Here is an 18,519-nt window from a genome sequence, read left to right as displayed (position 1 = left end):
TGTTGAAAGAGGGTAGAAGCTACGAGGAAATGATAAACAGGAAGCCCCAAAAGGCCAGATCATTTACAAAACAACACGTAGGCGCATGTATCCATAATGTATTGTGGATAACGCTAAATGAGTTGGAAAAGAGTTATTTGTTTTGCTGTATCCTTTTGTACTTAGATGCTGATGTATGATCTTGGCTTAGCAGACAGCAGGAGCTTCTTGGCCTGCTCCCCAGATGTGCACAGATCTGTAAAATTTCCTAGAGCTTTTCTGTTGACAGTGCAATATAGAAGGCACTATTTGGCAACAGCAGAGCTCTTGCTGTTTTGTTGCAGGGGTTCTGCAATGTATGTCATGTCTATTGTATGTGTATTGAAGAGAGTTTCTAGATTTCCTTCCTATGCTGTAAGACTGCAGGCTTACAGCCAAGTCGTATTTTTTTCCAAGGTTCCCATCTCTAGATCCTTTTGCAGCTTCAAATTTCCTTTATCTTGTTTTTAGCTACATGTTTCAGATGCTTTTTCTGGGGTACCTAAATCTTAATAAGCATTCATTTCAACATGTTCATTCCCCAAACCTCCCACCCCTGGCTATGCCCCACCCACCTCTCTGGTACCCATCACAATTTTCCAGCTGCCCTCCCAGTCAATCCACCCTGCTGCCTCTCCTCGCCACAGTTCTTCCAGCCACTCCCTTTTTCCCTGTTTCCCTCACCAGTCTCCTCTCCTTCTTCCTTCTTCCCCTTCTCTTCCTTTTCTCTTTCTCTGAATGGCTGTAACGCTGCCAGTGTTGGCAGATGAGCCAGCCTCTGTCTCAGAATCAGCTAAATTAGCTCTGTTAGCTCCTTTAGCTCTGTGCGTGGGGGAACCCTCTTTGGCAAGCTCAGCCCCGCCGATCCCGGACACCAGAGGGCCTTTTTCAGGGATTCTCTTTCCTGCAGTCCTTTATCTGTCTGACGCTGTTTGCTTCTGAGCCGAGGCTCTGAGGTGTGCAGTGAGGTACCCCGACTGTTCTTTATAGGATAAAATAAAAAGCGCCTGCCGCCCCGGAACAGCAGCTCAGCCGCTGGCCCAGGCAGGGTTTGCTGAGCGGAGTGTGCTCATGCCTGGGGGAAGGGGGAGGCAGAGCCGGGGTCCGGCAGCGCTTCCCTCACCTGCTGCAAGACGGGCAGGACCACCTGGCCCGCGGCAGAGGGCACGGGGATGGCTGATGCACTGTTTGACGAACATCTAGCTGCGCCTTAGAGACAGAAAGTGGAGGGGATGGAGGGGAGAGCCATCCGGTCCCCATGGCAACCGTGCTCATGTCATCTGAGGTCAGAATGATGACCGAGGCTGCCAGAGAAAACGTATTTTGATGTGAGGATAAATCCCACATCAGAGACCACATGACTCGGTCTGCCAGCTCCGGGTGCCCTGAGCAGCCCAGCACCCCCGTGTGTGCACCGCCCCCCAAACTGCACTGCACTGCTCCCCGCTATGCTGCTTCTGGGGGCCCTCTCAAAGCCTGATCATCTCTCCCACTGCCTGCCCTGAATTCACCCCCAGCTATTTCTGTTTCTGGGTCACCGAGCTCACATCTGCACAGCCACCAGTGGCTGCAGGGTGGGCTGGCACATCCTCGCTCCTCTCGAGCCGTGAGGCTCAGGCCACCAGCCCGGCACCGGCCAGCGGAGCCTCAGCTCGCCAGTCACCACCCCCTCGCTGTCCTCAAGGGTCCGGCTTCATCGAAAGCCATCGCGTACGCGCCTAGTGACGACAAAGTCACGTCAGCTTTCCTTCGTTTTGGGAAAGCAGCTGGAACTGAGCAGTCTCTGCAGGATGCTGCCGCGCTCGAGCGGATTTCTGTTGCCATCTGGTGGCAACTGAAGAGCACTTGGAAGTAGAGACAAATCACCAAGATCCACGCCCCACTGTTCTCCGAGAGGGGCTTCTCCTCCTCCATTGCACTGGGCTGCCCAGGGAGGTGGTGGAGTCACCATCCCTGAAGGTACTCAAGGAACGGCTGGACTTGGCACTTCGTGCCATGGTCTAGTTCACAGGGTGGGGATCGGTCAAAGGTTGGACCAGATTGTTTTGGAAATCCTTTCCAACCTAAACGAGTCTGTGACTCTGTTCCACAGGTCGTTACTCAGGCCACATCAAAATCTCCTCACTTCAAAAGGGGAGAATGTTAACACTATCAGATCTGATTTGATTTGATATCTAGATTCCAGATGATACCTGCCATTGCAAATGTTCTCCACAGTTTGTAATTAAACACTGACAATTTTCTTGACTACTCCACGTGTTGTAATCAAGACTCCCTCCTATCCCCTAAACCCTGCAGTTTAGCTCACCCTAAATTAGAAATCTTCCCTCTGCCTTGAGAGTTGTTGAATGAATCATCCACAGTTGGTCAGTTAATGAATGTATAGTTACCAACCCCATCTGGCTGTTGCAGAAATCTCCTTAAAGGACTGCACCCCTGCTTATCGAGGAACATATGAACCCAAAGCCAGCCTCAGACTCCCTCTCTGTCTAGCCCAGGGCCTCATCCCATCTGTGGCTTAGGGGCAGAGGCCTCATGGAAGGCAGAGTTCTCTCATCAGATGGCTTGCCCTGACATGTTCCTTTTGTGGACACTATTGCAGCTTCTGCTGGAGCCTGGCTCACACTGCAGAACCAGCATTTCTGAAGGCAGCCACAGATTCACCCTCTTGTCAATTTACTGTTCTCCGGTAGAGAATAATTCCCCTCCTGTTTAAGGAGGGCACCAAACCATTGGACTGCATGGACAATGCAGAAGCAGGACATGCTAATGGCATTTGATTGTAGTCCTGCTTATTTTTTGCTCCCACTTATGCTTAACCCTGCCTTTGTGCCTTCCCTCATGCCAGTCTTGCTCTTGCCCCTGTTCCCTGCTCCAGCCCAGCCACATCTGCTGGAACCACCCAACCTCCTTCATGCCCATGTTGCCTAAACTCCAACAAACCGCCTTTACCAGTCAGGCAGAGAGCCCACAGAGAGTTTCCCACTGTGTTGTTCCCACAGGCAGGGGTGACTCATGACATCTTGTCACTCCCGAGTAAGTTAGCTGATGAAATCCCAGGAGCAGCCAGCCACATTCCAGCTCCATGTCAGTGCTCCAGCACCAGCTCCTGCTCCATGTGAAATAATCCAAGGGAGTGCAGCAGCTCCTTCACTAGCCCCATCAGAGCTGAACCTTCCCTTGCCACACAAAACTTACGATGGCCACTGATGTTCTTTTGGTGCTGTTCAACTTGCTCATAGGTTGGTTTTGACCCAGTCTCCTGTGTGTGCTCTTGCTTGCCAGACACAGGATGTGGGTGAGGGCCTAAAGAAGCCCTCCCCTGCAGAAGCTCTTAATCCTTTATTTAGATCCCAGGAGAGAGCAGTGAGCAGATATTAAACCAAAAGCAGAAGGATTCTGTGGTATCTGGCAATACTGTGACCCTTAGCATGGCCCCAGAAAGGAATTCTGCAATGAAGCCACACCATTTCCAACAGGGGCTGATTGGAAAAGCCCTGGTGCAGTTGTAAACATCCTTCTCTTTCTTTATTTTTTTATTCTCTACATCTGTTCTGACATCCATTTTCAAGACATGAAGGCTGAGTGTTTGAAGGGCTTGTAACTGGCGGTGATCTTCTCATCCAGTTCTCTACAGCTTCATGGTTCATCTTCATATTCAGTGCATTGACAACTGTTACCTCAGGCCACAGAGCAGAGACAGGCACCTGGGAGTCACACCACAAATGCAGGCAGCACGACCGACCTGTCAGTCCACCACCCTGCTCCAAAATGAGGAAACCTCATCCCATCACCATATGGTGCCAGTGAATCACATGGGTCTGAAAGGCACATGAGCCTCTACAAACTTCATAGACACAGGATTTTATTGAGAATGTGAATGGGTTTTTACAATTTAGACCAGGAACAGATCCTCAGTCACTGTACGCTGTTTTGTGAAAGAGATTAGTTGGTTACACTACAGCACTACTAAATGAAATGATGGCTGGGAGTGTTCGCCACTAAAATTTGATGATAAAAGTTAGTTAGCAGCCCACTAGAAATTGTCCTTACAGTTCTGTACACGGTTTAGAAGTCAGCACATAAGAAGGAATGTTCCAGAAGGAAGTCTGCCTGCAGTCAGTCTATTATAGAGGCTAAGAGTTTAACACTATGGCCACTCCATGCCCAGTAGCCTCAAAACCAAAGAAGTTTAATCTGCTGCCAGAGTAAGCCTTACTCTCTGTGTGAGCATTGAGTCAATTTCTCAATACTTTGTTCACTTTTCATATGGACCAATTACTTTAGGCTCTCTGCATGGTACCAAAATAATTTGGGTCAAGAGACTAATGCAGTTAAGGTTCAAAGTCATCTTTCACTGACGTGTCTCTGCACATAATGTTTGATTGACTATGATGACAGAGTTAAGTTTATTTATTCTCTTTTTATTTTCCTTTAGAAAATCAGAGCTTGTTGCTGGTTTTGAGGATCCAAGTTACTGGAAACTCTGGTTAATAAGTCAAGTGTATTGCTCTACCACATTTGTGCTCTTCCCCACAACTCCCATTGCTTTGATCCCAGACATGAAGCCTCCTTCAAAGGACCAAAGCCAATGCTTGATTTGAAACAAAGCCAGGTTACTCTGAATGCTTAACATAGTGTTCCTTGTTCCCAGAGCTTCATCTACAGATATCCACATTCTTTTACAGCTGGAAAGGAGAGCTTCCTTAAATCTTGCACTGCCTACCAAGAACTGAAGAGGAAATACCGGGAAATACCTCTTGCATTGCATCCCTGACCTATTTGCTTGCATATGGCAAAAATCACTACAAAGCTGGAGTCAGGGAAGCATAGTTGTTCTAAATCCAGTAGGATACAAAGAGTAAATAAGTCTTCCAGGCCAGAGCGGGTCATTTTGTGTATATAGCTATTCATCTTGTTGACAGTAACTTTTCCAGAAACTGCAGACTAACTTACCTCTGAATATTTTGCATCATCCCCAACTGCATGCTACAACCTCAGTGATGCCATTTTAAGCAACCCAGAGCAAAACTACTGGCTCATAACAATTTTTAAGAAGGACTAAGAATGATTCACATCAAGATTTCAAAGGAACACAGTTGTCCCAACTCCTAATTTCTTGGACAGAAGGACATCTGATCCTGGCTATTCCTATAAACCAACAACTTTAGAACATAATTAGCAATACTGTCAAAAAACCCTGCAACTAATTAGGATCACATCTGGCTGATGGTAAACAGCACTTGAAGGAATATGTTGTGCTTTCAAATGTGGACTGATCAGAAAGCTTGAACAGTTCAGACAAGAAACTGAATTAAGTTAGAGTTAAATGGCTGTTTCCTGTTCCTGTTTCCACCTCAGACTGAGTGAAATAGTAGGACAACAGATGACTGTCCATGAAAGGAAACATTTATCCGTCCCCTTCTTGAGTGCTGTATCTTCATTTTAAATGCAGTTATGTTTCAGTGTGACTCACACATCCTTGGGACACTCTTTGCTATCATCCCTCCTGGGCATCAGTCACCTAACAAATAATTTGGCATCTGTAACCAGGATGTCCCCTCTCAGAACCTCTCAACAGCTTGTGGAGACACAACCCTAACAAATACTCCTGCCCCAGTTCTATTGTCACTGATGACAGCACTAGACACTGATGAGAGCTGTATAAATTTCCAGTCCTTTCTGAAAGCCAGGGAAGCATTTGGCTCAACCACTTTCTTCAGCGATGAATTCTCCAGTGTAATATCATGATATGGAAAAGTGATCCCCAGTTTTTACTCCCCAGTTTCACTGAATGGTCCTTTTGTTCTCATTTATATGATACAGGCAGAACAGAAGCTAAGTCTACTTTATAAACTAGCATTCCACTTTTATATCTCTCCTTTTCAAAATAGCAGTCTCGGTTTTTCCAGCATCTTAGAGTTTTTACATGCCTTAGTTTCTCATGTCACCATTTCCTGAAGTCTCCTGTTTGAGGGCAGACTTCTGTGTTGTCTCCAGAGCATTCATACAACATTGTCCTCAACAGTGATGGCATCTCATGCCTATAATTATTACAGAGCTAATTTAAACCCCACAAGGGTAACATCAGCCCTTCCAATTGCACTGTTGAAACTGAATTTTAAATACTGTTGTGTTGTCCAGTCACCTTCCCTGTACGGGTCATTTTAGGGAAAGACATTTCAGAAAGCCCTTAATTAACACTGGATTTTTTTTTCCTACTGTTCACTCTCATTTCCGGATGTATTTGTTCTTAAATTTGTAGCATCCTCTGCATTAAAAGCTCCTTTCCCTATCTGTTGATTACCATCAAGATTTCCATCTTGATAGAAAACCATCAGATCCTTTCCCCCTCTTCACTTTATTAGGCAAACTTTTTAAGCCAAAGTTCTGGGGGTAGGGTCTTCATTCTTCAGAAGATCCTAAGAGCCATTCTTACACTGTTTTCATTTGCATGAATCTTTACTGAGAATGAATGATGAGAATTATTCACAATATTCTCTATGAGACTTTTTACATAGAATATTCTCTTGATACTTTTCTGTATACCATTTACCTTTTAGCAGTTCATAGTGTGTGACCACCTAATACTCAAAGATCCTTTTTCCTCCTTCTCTCTCATTTCCAGCTGGTGAGTTCCCAGGAACAAAAGTTATTAGTCCCTATATCCATGGTAGTAAATTTTGCATACTCGAATCTCATCCAAGATTTCATTTCATCCACCTTTCAGTATTCATTTATAACATCCTGATCATTCTGTCCTTGTGCCATCAGCAAATTTCACCCAAATGCTCTTTTTATTTATGCCAAGGCCATGAATTCAAATATGAGACAAGATAAGGCCCCACAGTGACCTCCATTAGTAATCCCTTTTCCCTATCAAGATCCTGCCTTTGTGAAGCAGTCTCAAAGGCCTTTTAAAAATCTAAACATATCAGATTAAATGTTTCTCTTTTATTAACTTCTTTGTTGACGCATCCCGAAAACTGAGCAGAGGATTTATGAGATACTCTTTGCTTAAAGAATTAATCTCAGTTATCAGGATCTTCCAGGTGTTTTGACACATTTTTAATTACCATTCCAACCAGCTTTCAAGAAACAGATAAAAGCTTCACTATTGTACTTCCCTGATTCATCCCTAGCACCTTTTTCAAAACTGTGGGTACAGGGTATGTTGTGTTCCCAGAAGCTCTGGTACCATGGCAGCTTTCCATCACAGACCATGAATTTTCCTAACCCAAGAAGCCAAGAAGCCCCACTACTACTACTCACTTGAAGTTCTCTGGAATTCTTGGAGGTATACCATATTATGTTTTCAAATTATCAGTTTGATCCAACATTTCTCATTATGAACTCTCAGTCTTTGAAAGCTGCTTCATTGTAAAAAACAGAATGCATGCAGGACAGGAATACAGAAGTCTCAAAACTGAAAGTGTACATGAAAACACAAGGTTTTTCTCGATTGTTCTCTTTAACCACCCTTGATCCAACACATCCACTAATTGTTTCACAGGCTTCCCGGTTCTCACACCCAGGAAAATTCTCATTTATCCTTTTCATTCATTTCATTGTTTGCTCCATAACTCCCTGTTCTATCTTCCCTCCTAATTATTAAATGCTGCAAATTCAAGCTTCTCCCTACTGTAAATTTTGAAGAACCTCTTGCATGACTCTGAAATTATAAGTTAAGTCACACAGGTATCCTATTTTCCTTTTGATCCGCGGGAATGCTTGTCATCCAAGACTATTATTATTGCTGATATCATAGGTACCCGCCAGCACTTCTAAGGATTTTAATCTTTTACTATTAACTCTGATGTCTGCTTCTCAGTCAGAACGCAACAGCATGAACTGCTCATTAGTTTGAGTTATTGCGATCAAACTTTATATCCTGTCTGCATTTTCACACCATCTGCTTTTGAAGTGGCAGATAGGCTGTTAATCAGACACACTGTGCTTCAGTGCCTGTGAAGTGTACTGGCTCTTTGAAAAGTGACTTCAGGTGGTTCTTCATTTACTGTTTCAAGCAACTTCTGTCCACACTTACAGGCAGCCAGAGCTTTCCTAGCTGCCAGTCCTGGGAATGTGTCCACAGCTTTCCTTTCCTGGCAGCATTGCCCAATGTGAAGACCCAAACTCTGATGCACAAAACAGGGTTTTCCTTTAAAGACAGCTACCAATTGATGTCTTGGTTTGTTCACGATAATCATCTGAAACTTAGAATACAATTTTGTCAATTCAAAAGGAAGGAGCATTATTCAGCTTCCTCTCTCAGAGCTATTTTTATTCTGCAGGGCTAACAAGCAAGAAAACCAGAAAAATTACTGCAGCCTATCAAGTCGAATTAGCCAAAATGCACCTAAGCATCTTTACTGCTGTGTAAGAAGGTATTTTTTCATGTAGGCATTTCAGAGGAGAATCATTTTATAACTTTGCTGTACTTTTTATTCATTGAGCCTCTGGAAAGATAACATGTAACAGTACCTTTGTGAGCTTTGGGGCCCTAGAATTTGACCTTCAATATCAATTTGTCTGTCTGTCCAACAGCTTAAATGTTTCCCTTGTGAATACTTCACAATCCTTATCATAGTAACACTATACAAACCTTTTGAGTCAGGAAAGTGCAATTATCATGGATTTTTTTTAAAGAAAATTCTTTAGATGTTCTACACTGAAGGAAAAACAGCATGACTCGAAAATGTATGCAAAACAAATTCATTCACTGACACTCCTTTCTCTGCCTAAAAAAGCGCCTTTGTCTCACCCCAGTCTTATAGAATAGAGCACAGCAGACCTTAAGCCGCTGGAAACTCTTGTGAAGACCTTGACATCCTGGTCTGCCAGACCATAATGGCCAAGAGTCCCCTCCCCTGGGGTGCTCTGGTCTCTATCCTTACAAGCACCGAGATCACCCAGGAGTTTGCATTCAAGTACTACCTAGAATTGTGTAGGCTTGTGCAGACTCTGACAGCTCCAAGTTCACCCTCCAGGTTTTTCAGCTTGAACAGAGGCTCCAGAACAAGGCTCCTGCACATGATCTTCCTCCACCAACCTTTCCAGGTGACATTGTTCCCAGAGGCCCATTCACAGCACAACTCGGCCACAGGGAACGCATAGGAAGGGCTGCGGCAGACCAAGAACATCATGGTTAAAATATTTTCCCCAGTTTGTGTTAGATCTGTATCCTGACTCCTGCCTCACCGCACTACTTTCTGTCAGAGATACCACAACCTGAACACACAGTTAAGCATTGTGCAGCAAGTATTTGTCATTTTGTATCTCCCTGGTATCTCCCATGTACTGCCTGAATATCCTAAAGATTGGGGTTTATAACCCAGCTATTTTTGTTTCCCTGAATATTTAATCAATCATTCACACAAAGAGGATAAGCTTCAAGGTGAAAAAATGGCATTAAAAAAACAATTACCTCCAGTTATCCAAAGCTTGATAACAAGAGCATTTGCCTAGGATACACTAGCAACATCTCTTTCAAACAGGGCATTTGACCTGGGGACACAGAAAGCGCAGTCTCCCCCCCTACTCATGATCCTTGGGAATGAGCCCTACTCTGTTCCTGTGCCTACCTACAGCCACTGTGCCTGTCTGAAAGATCAAGGGAAAAGCTGGTGAGCCAGGTTTAAACCTCTGCTAAAAAGCCGTGAGAAGAATGAAGGTCCCTTGCAGAGATCTAAAAAACCAAGAACTCATGTAGGGTTCATGAAAATAAGAGACCAAATACAGGAGACAGACTTTATTTTTGTCCTTGCAAAGGGAAAGGTCACAGTACAAACTGAAGATTTAAAAGGCTTAAGAAAACCAGAATGAAAAGAGACATTACAAATGCACCAATTAGGGGAAAAGCTTCAGTTAGAACTTGTGCCTTGTCACTCATCAAAGAATCCAATTACAAGACCAAAACCAGGCTTTGTTAGTTCTGCAATTCACAGAACTACCTGCTTCAAAGCACATTAAAGTGCAGCTGCAGCCTGAAAAGTGACTATCACAGCTACGTGGGATGACATGGAGCCTGCACCGAGTCTTGGCGGAAACAAAGACCCAACCTTCAGTCCCTAAGGAATGAATACAGGGAAATTCCTCATTTCAACAAAGCCTCCCTGTATTGGAAGCACAGCCAATTTCCCTGTCTTGGACTTCTGAGGATTTTAGGGCGAGTCTGTACTGTTGCAGGCCCTATTTGAAAGCAGAGGTGGCCCTGGAACAGACAGGACAGTCCACGTGGAAACCATTTTGGTGGGGAGCAAGAGACACAGGGGCTTCTGTCCATCCAAAATATTCCACTGCCTTTCCCAGTGACTAAACCTCTGGAGCATGGCTGGTTTGGGTTTGGCTGGCACTGCTCAGGCAAGGAATGTCTAAAAGACAGAACACACCCCACCGCTGGGATCCCAAGTGCAGAGTGTGGGAACGGGACACACTTCACCCTGAGAATTCTGTCCTACGCGGTGTGTGAGTGACTAAATTCAATTTAAAGGCTTCCAGGATGAGAGAACATAGTCTCAAGGATATATCAGGGGAGGCTTAGGTTGGAGGAATTACTTCAGGAAAAGGGGGATTAGACATTGGAACGGGCTGCCCTTGGAGGGGGTGCAGTCACCATCCCTGGAGGTGCCTACAGACTACTGGACGTGGCACTCAGTGGTGTTCATTGCCATGGTGCTGTCTGGCCACAGGATGGACTCGGAGAACTCGGAGGTTTTTTCCACCATCGCTGACTCCGTGACTCCACCAGCAGCCAGAGCGGCGCGCAGGGTGCTCCCCTCACACACACGATGGATCCCTCCCGGGGCGCTGCCCTCACACACACCACGGATCCCTCCCGGGGCGCTGCCCTCACACACCATGGATCTCCCCCGGGGCGCTGCCCTCACACACACCATGGATCCCTCCCGGGGCGCTGCCCTCACACACACCACGGATCCCTCCCGGGGCGCTGCCCTCACACACAACATGGACCCCCCGCTGCCATTTTGCGGGCGCCGCTCCCCACGTGCCCCCGACACGGGGGGACGGCCCCGCCCGCGCCCTGGCGTCCCGCAAAGCGCATGCGCTGAGCGCAGGCGGGAGGGGGCGCCCCAGCCCGAGGCCGCGGGGCGGGTCAGCCGGAAGCCGCCGAGCCCCGCGCAGGAAGTGCCCCCCGCGCGCACGCCGCGACCAGCGGCCCCCGGCTGCGGCCGCCCGCGCGGCCCTTTGTGACTCATGTGACTGACGCGCGCGGCGCTGACCAATGACAGCGGCTCCTCCCTTGCCCGCATGGCCCCGCCTCCTCTCGAGCCTCACGACCAATCGGGAGGGCAAGTTCTCCTCCATCGCCATCGCCTCCTTGATGGATGGGTGCGAAAGCCAATGAGATCGCTAGCCCCGCCCCCATCCCGCCAATGGGCGCCGCGCAATGCGGCGCTCGCGAGCTGGGGGGAGCCAGGGAGGGCCTGGCCGGACACCCCCGCCCCGGCGGAGTCGCCGCCGCCGGGGACCGGCCGCGCTCCTGCGCCGGGGGCAGCCGCCCCGCGCTCCCCGCCCGCCACGCCCTCCCCGCCGCCATCGTGAGGGGCTCCGTCCACCCCCAGCCCCGGGCAGCCCCGCCGCCCGCCACACGTTCCCTGGCTGGATGCGACACGGGGCGGGGAGGAGCCGCCCGGCCGCTGCGTGTGGGGGCTCTACGCGCTCTTAAGGTGGCCCGAGAGCCCGACGGCAGCGGGACCGGGATAGCCGGGGGTGTCCCCGGTGGGGCGGAGGAGGGGCGCGGTAGCGGCGGCGGGAGCTGCCCGCTGTGAGGGCGCCGTGTGGGGGCGGCTGCCGGAGAACTCCCGCTTGGCCGCCGGGGTGAGGGAACCGGGTGGAGATTTGTACCGGGAGATAAGAGCATGTCACATGAGGATTCCTGCTGCAGAGACGGGGAGCGGCGGCTGGAGACAGTGTGTGCCTTCCCGTGTGTCCGAGGCTGGGCCAGCAAACACGTCTCTCGACGATTGTCCAACCTTTGAAACTTTGGAGCTCTCGGCAGGTGCGGTTGGCACTGGTGGAGATTTCAGGTACACTGGCTTTCTTGTAGTTAGGATCCTAAACGTGTAATTGAAGCGCTGAGTTTTAAACCACCGGTTTTGGCCTCTTGGTTGTGTAAGATGCATCATTACACGCGTAAGTGTGTCATTTACATAGAGTATACCAAGACACTTTTCAAGATACACAATGTGAATAACCAGTAACTTTTTATGTACGTATCTACATAATCACTGAATCTGTGAGCTGGCAAAAGACCTCTGAGACTATAGAGTCGAACCTTTGACTGAATAGCACCATAGCAACTAGACCACGGCACTGAGTGCCACATCCAGTCTTTCCTTAAACATTTCCAGGGAAATTGGCTGCACCACCTCCCTGGGCAGCCCATTCCAAAGTCACCGTTTTCTGTGAAGAAATTCCTCCTGAAGTCCGACCTAAACCTCCCCTGACACAGCCTGAGGCTATGTCCTCCTGTCCAGTCATTTGTTACCTGGGAGAAGAGGCCGACCCTCACCTGGCTGCCCCCTACTTTCAGGTGGTTGTAGAGTGAGAAGGTTACCTTTGAGCCCCTTCTACAGGCTAAACAATCTCTGCTCCCTCAGTCGTTCTTGTACTTGTGTGCAAGTACATAAACAAAGATTTTCCTGACTAAGAATAGTTTTTTTTTAAAAAAAAAACCCAAGCCAAACACCAAACTCTGCCCAGGGAGAAAAACATGTCAGGATACCTGCACGGTACACAGGATTGCTGAGATGCCTGTTTATTACTGGGAAATGGAAGGAACAGTCATTCAGCCAGGATGTGGAAGAGAATTCCTTCCCAAATACTGAGACTTTCAGTGTCCCAACTGCCAAAAACCAAAGCCACCTCCTACACCTTCCTGGATGCGAGAAGCCCCAACTGCCCGCTACCCATCTGTCAAAATTTATAGATCTCCTTAGACAAATATTAACAATTCAGTCATGCACAAAGCCTGTGGCATATTGAAAAAAATGGGAGAAGGATAAAATACATTGAATGTAATGTAAAAATAAGCTACGTGGTGACTAGTTTACTCGTTTTCCCCATGTCTCCATCTGCTCTGCTCTGTCTTCTGCTTAGCTTTGAAAGGCTTTGGGATGTGTCTTTGTTCTCTGAATGCTGAATATGATGATGGATCACGATACATTTATCTTTGTGCATTTCTGCCACACTGATCCTTTGCCCTGCCTCCCTAGGGCACTTTTTGTGTTGGATGGTAATTTTTGTATTTACGTTCTTACAAGCAGTGGAACAAGTTAGTTACATCATACCTTTTAATTGTCTATAAAAAGCAGGCAGTACTTCAGATATTCATTCGGGGGGAGGATCCTGAAAACCAAAAGGAAAAATAAGTAGGGAACACACATCGGATGCCTGGCACACGTCGAGTCCAACCACAGCTTTTAACACCTCTGCAGTTGGCTACAGATCAAACAACTTGCAGATACCACCCGTCTGCCTCCCAGCACAATGATGCTCCTGCCTCCTCTCTCAGTGAAGTCTGAGCACTGCATGGACACAAATCCTAGCTAGAGGGGCACTGAGGAACCTGGACTAGGAGTAGCAGGCACACCCAAAGACCACATAGCCCAAACAGAAGTCAAAAGAGAGGCAGAGGGACAAGGGAACTGAAGCTAAGCTGTTCAAGCAGGACTTCAGTGAGGTGGGAGAAAAGACACAAGACAGAACTCTGCTATGGAGGTGAGAGGGAAAGAAATTGTTGTTGGCCCTTGGTAATAATCAAGAACACCGTAATGGGGATCTCTAGTGAGATAATGCAAATAGTATGGGGAAAAAGGCAGGAAACTTTTCTTGACAGAACAGGTAATAGCATAGGGAGGAAAGTTGTGACTAGAGCTGCTGGCACAGATGCAGAAGAAGGGGATAGTGTGGGAGAAGGAGGACACAGAGGATGGAGGATGATGACTGACTTCCTGAAATTAAGGTGGGGAACTATGGCACAGGTTTTGACCTGTTGAAGGAATGCAAGGAGTCATTGCAGGTGCAGTGGTAAACTTAGCCCTGCAAAAGCAGCAAGTCTTAAAACACCCCCTCTACTATCTCAATTAACATATTACAGTTTCCAGAAGGGAAAAAAAAGAATTTCTCAGAAAATGCCATTTCTTCTCAGTATGTCCTCTACCTCAAGCCTTACAGCAGTGCTACCATTTGGAAGGATGCAGATGTGAAACCACACACAAAAAGATGAGATGATCAACTACAGGCTGACTTTCAGATAACTGGGATAGGGGCCCCGTGGGGCTGTTTCAGTTGTGCTTTTCAGATTGACACATTGAAATTATCTGCCTGCAACACTGGCTGCAGGTGTATGGGATGCCAGGCAGCACCTCCTCCTCCTCCTCCTCACACACACATTTTAGAGTATTAGCTGTTATTTAGCGTGCTTTACTGCACAGTCCCCTTTAATGTTATAATGGACCACTGCCTTGGTCTGCATCCCTGAGACACACCAACAGGAGACTCCTAGGTTTTTGGGTGAAAGCAGGACAGTGCTGTGAGAGCCACAGAATGAGTTAGGTTGGAAGGGACCACAGTGGGTCACCTGGTCCAGTCTCCTTGTTTTAGCAGGGTCATCCCAGAGCACATTGTGCTGGCTTATGTCCACATGGCTCTTGAGTATCTCCAATGAGGGAGACTCCACAACCTCTCTGGGCAGCCTGTTCCAGCTGACGGTCTGTACAGTGCAGTTTACCTGCACAGCAAAGAAGTTCTTCCCTATGGTCAGGTGGAACTTCTGTGCATCAGCTTCTGCCTCTTCATCCTAGAGGCTGGCACCTGAGAAAAGCCTTGTGGCGTCTTCTTGGGACCCCTATTTAAATATTTATACACATTAAGGAGGTGAATTAAATGGGGTTTCCTATATGGTTCTAGCCCTCAAATTTATGGAACCGTAGGAGAACTGGAACACACGAGAAATAGCAATGAGACTTTTAACAGGGTTGTGGTAGACCTTCCAAGATCTGGTGATGGCTCTGCATCTGCAATAGGTTGTGGACACACGCAAGGCTTGAGGGTAGATTACGAGGGACGAAGAGCTGCATTGCTTTGGGGTGAGAGTTGACTCGGGGCACTCGGGGCACTGCATGGCCGGTGTGAGCAGCGCGGGTCACCCAGGGCGCAGACCCCGGCCCAGGGTGGCCATTTGTGTGCCCCCGTGCCGGGGCTATGAGCGGCGAAAGGCGGCTGCTGCCAGCGGCCTGGGGGCGAGGGCCTCACGGCCACCTCCGCGCTGAACCGAGCCCCAGTGCCGGGGATGGCCGCGGCCGGTCCCGGCGGGCGGGCAGCTCCTCCCCGCCGCTTGGCAGAGCGGGCGGGCAGCCGCAGCTCCCCCGGCCCGGCGCCTCCTTAACCCGGGGAGGCGGGGGCGGCCGCGGCCGGGGGGAGCCGGGGGAGGCGGAGCGGCGGCCGGGGAGGAGCCGGGGCCTGCAGTGGAGCCGCAGCCCGGAGCAGCAGCCGCGGGAGCGGCGGGGCCTGGAGAGAGCCAGCGTCGCCCGGGCCGGGTCCCCCGCACCGGAGCCGGGGGAGCCCCCCGGGGACGAAGCCGCGGCCCGGCGGAAGGCGGCGGAGGCGCCGCGCAGCCCCGCGAAGGCCCGTGAGCCGCCGCGGCCTCCCTTGGTAGCCGAGCCCGGGCAGGAGGAGCTGAGGCCTGGGGGGAAGCCAGGGACAGCGGCTGGGGTGGGGGGACACCCCCGTAGCCTGCCGGGGTGGGGGAGAGACCCTGCCCGCCGCCCCTCGCCCCGTCCGCAGCCCCGTTAGGCAGCCCCGCGCCCGGGACACCCCGGCGGCCCCCCCTGCCAGGCCCCTTCCCCGCAGCTGGTGAGGGAGCTTAACACTCGCCCCCTTCCCCACTAACGAGCCAAGGGTGTGCACAGGCCCCCGGCACCCAGCCCTAGTAACTAGAAGCAGCTCTGCTCTTCCTCGCTGTAGAACGGAGCCGTCTGGAGCTCCCTCGATACTTGTTAAGGGGAGAGGTGTCCTCAGACCCCAGTTCCTGAGGATTGTGACAATAACCTTTACTGCCTACTCCCTCCTGCTGCCGAGGAAAGTCTTCTCTCAAGCAGGGCAGACAGCCCTTCCCCAGACCAGGTAGTAGCAGGAGTCTTTACAGAAGAAATCCTGTATGCCTAGGAGAGGCATTTCCCAAGACAGAAATAAGCAGGAGCTCCAGATACTTACCTAGTAATTTTTATTATTTACATCTGCTCAGCAGGCAATAGAGCAAAACAAGGGAGAGAAAGCAGAGGGAGATTTAGCTATTCTTTCCTTTTCCAGTTGCTGTTAACTGGAGATAAAGGTAATTTCCAGTACTGATCTCATCCTCCTTCATCCCAAGGAAGATCCCTCATCCCCTAATCCCAAAAGGGTTTTCTTCAAATACCCTGTGCAAGGAGAGAAGACACACCTCCTAGTTACAGGGAGAGGAAAAGGCAGATTTCACTGATAATATTCACAGAGATAGCAAGAATTGTTTTAGAGAAGGAGATTTTTCCCCCCTTACGGGTAAGGTGTACCTAGAGAAAAGAGATTTCTAGGTAGGCAGATTAGGGAAATTGATTTCTGAAATAATCTGACCATCAGTGAAAAGGCTGTTTCCCAGGGGAACACCCCTTCAGTAGTTAGGTGCCAAAAGGGAGAGAGGATCTCCATCCTGGGATTAAACCAGGAGTTTTAGGGGACTGACAATTCCAAGCAAATTGTTTTAATACTCAAGATCCTGATTTCATCCACAATCCTTTCGCCCTTGAAATATTTTTCGAAGAAGCCCTTGGAATAGCTGACAGCAACGGTCTGAGTATGGGTCTCAGAGAAGGAGTGTGAGGGGCAGCACCCCAGCAACCAGCACTGAAGATAATCCACCTCCCTCGAGAAAATCTTCCAGACAGAGTGAGTGACCACATTATATCACCTCTCTATTCCTAGCTGTCCTCTTGCCTTCTGTCCTTGTTTTCTGTGTCTCTTCTTCTCTCACTGTATCTGCTTGCTTTTCATCTTTTACCTCTTTCTGTTTCTGAAGCTCTCCCCACCTTCTTTTTCTGTGTGTCTTTCTCAGTCATTTAGCTCCCTTATATGCTGTATGGAATTGACCTGATTCTTTCCCTCTCTGTTTAGTTTATGGGAGACCTTAGCCCTGTTTAATTGTAAGAAGCCTCTCTGTCCTTTACCTTCTACTTTCTTTCCCTGGTTTATTCATCCTAGACTCAGCTTTAATCATCACTGGTGTGAAAGAATTTCTGTCATTTGGGGGTCATTCAGAATGATAATGGTGGTTAAAAAAATAGAGCTTTGAGGAGCAGTGATTTGTAGTGCCAGTGTCCAAGGATGCACCCGTGGGGTGGAGTGTCAGTTCTCCATGTGGGTCCTACTATGCTTGTAACTGGGAATAAAATCATTGTATGGTGCAGACCTCTCTGTGCTTGGGGTCTAAACCTACAGATCCCCATGCAAATACTCTGAGATTGTGTCCTAATGTACCTAAGGTGCTGTGGGATGAATTCTGGAAAGAGTGCCCTTGGGACTGGGTCCTGTGGTGCTCAGGGGCCTGGGAATGAAAACTGTGGCAGTGCTGGTGGAACCTGCTCTGAAAGCCAAAAGGAGCCGTTCGGTTGCCACCAGTCTTCATCTGTGTTTTATGCTGCGTTCAGGGGCTAGGTATGTGAATCCTAGTGCTGGTGCTGCGTGAGCCAAGCTGCTGCTTTTTGTAAACGAGGCAGTTAATTCCCAGCCACAGATGAGTATTCTGACACCAACACAGTGATTCCCTGAGAAATCAAGTCTGAGGGAGACTTAGTGTCAGATACAGCCAAAGCAGATTCCAGTAGTAGAAGAATCTTGGATATCTTACCTGTGATATTACTGTTTGTAGTGAGATAGCAGTGGGGAAATCCAAGATCACAGGGCCAGGACAGGGAGCCCTTTTGGAGAGCAATGGTTAAACAAGGAGTCCCTGAAGAAGGAACTCCTTAGTGTAGTGTGCTTGCAAGATCAGACAAAAGATGCCAAAGTGATTCCCCATTTTGGTAGAGAATTTTGTCAGTTATCCATAGCTTCAGAAGGTGGCTCTTTCTAAGGGAAGGCTGAACCACCAAGCATACATATGTTCTGGGGGTACTGTTAGATGCCCTCCTACCTGTTGCCCTATAGTTATGCAATCAGCCTGTTTTGAGTAGAGCTGTGTTATCTAGCACAAGGGAAGAGATAACTGAGGCATTTTGGCCTTTGTACATTCAAGGGGATAAACTGACTTTTCATGTTCTTGAGGTTAATTTACCTCACGCTGCCCCCTTCCTCACAGTAATGACTTGACATGTTTCAAGTGTTTTTGCCTCTGATGGATGCCAGGGCACTTTACAGAATATATATGCCAGCCTTAACAAAATTCTGCTCTTCCCCAACAATTACCTTTCTGCATATGAAACATTTTTTGTCTTCCATTAATGA

The 18,519-nt window shown here is 48.5% G+C and overlaps 1 protein-coding gene across 7 annotated transcripts in view; it reads left to right on the top strand.

Moving 5' to 3' along the window:
- Positions 1-11,805: 11,805 nt before the first annotated feature.
- The window catches only part of FOXJ2 (forkhead box J2), a 31,102-nt gene continuing 24,388 nt past the window's right edge, over positions 11,806-18,519 (top strand). For 2 of the 7 annotated variants that reach the window (XM_063394297.1, XM_063394290.1), the window contains exon 1: positions 15,460-16,965. The gene's annotated coding sequence lies outside the window, so the exon portion shown is untranslated. Of the gene's footprint in view, positions 12,069-15,459; positions 16,966-18,519 lie in introns of those variants that run through there. The other 5 variants (XM_063394294.1, XM_063394291.1, XM_063394293.1 and 2 more) reach the window with 5 other exon arrangements.

This window comes from Prinia subflava, chromosome 3 (genome assembly GCF_021018805.1).
Source record: "Prinia subflava isolate CZ2003 ecotype Zambia chromosome 3, Cam_Psub_1.2, whole genome shotgun sequence".
In the NCBI taxonomy this organism is placed as follows: Eukaryota; Metazoa; Chordata; class Aves; order Passeriformes; family Cisticolidae; genus Prinia; species Prinia subflava.
The sequence above is the reverse complement of the archived record's forward strand: the minus strand, read 5'-3'. Positions and strand labels throughout refer to the sequence as shown.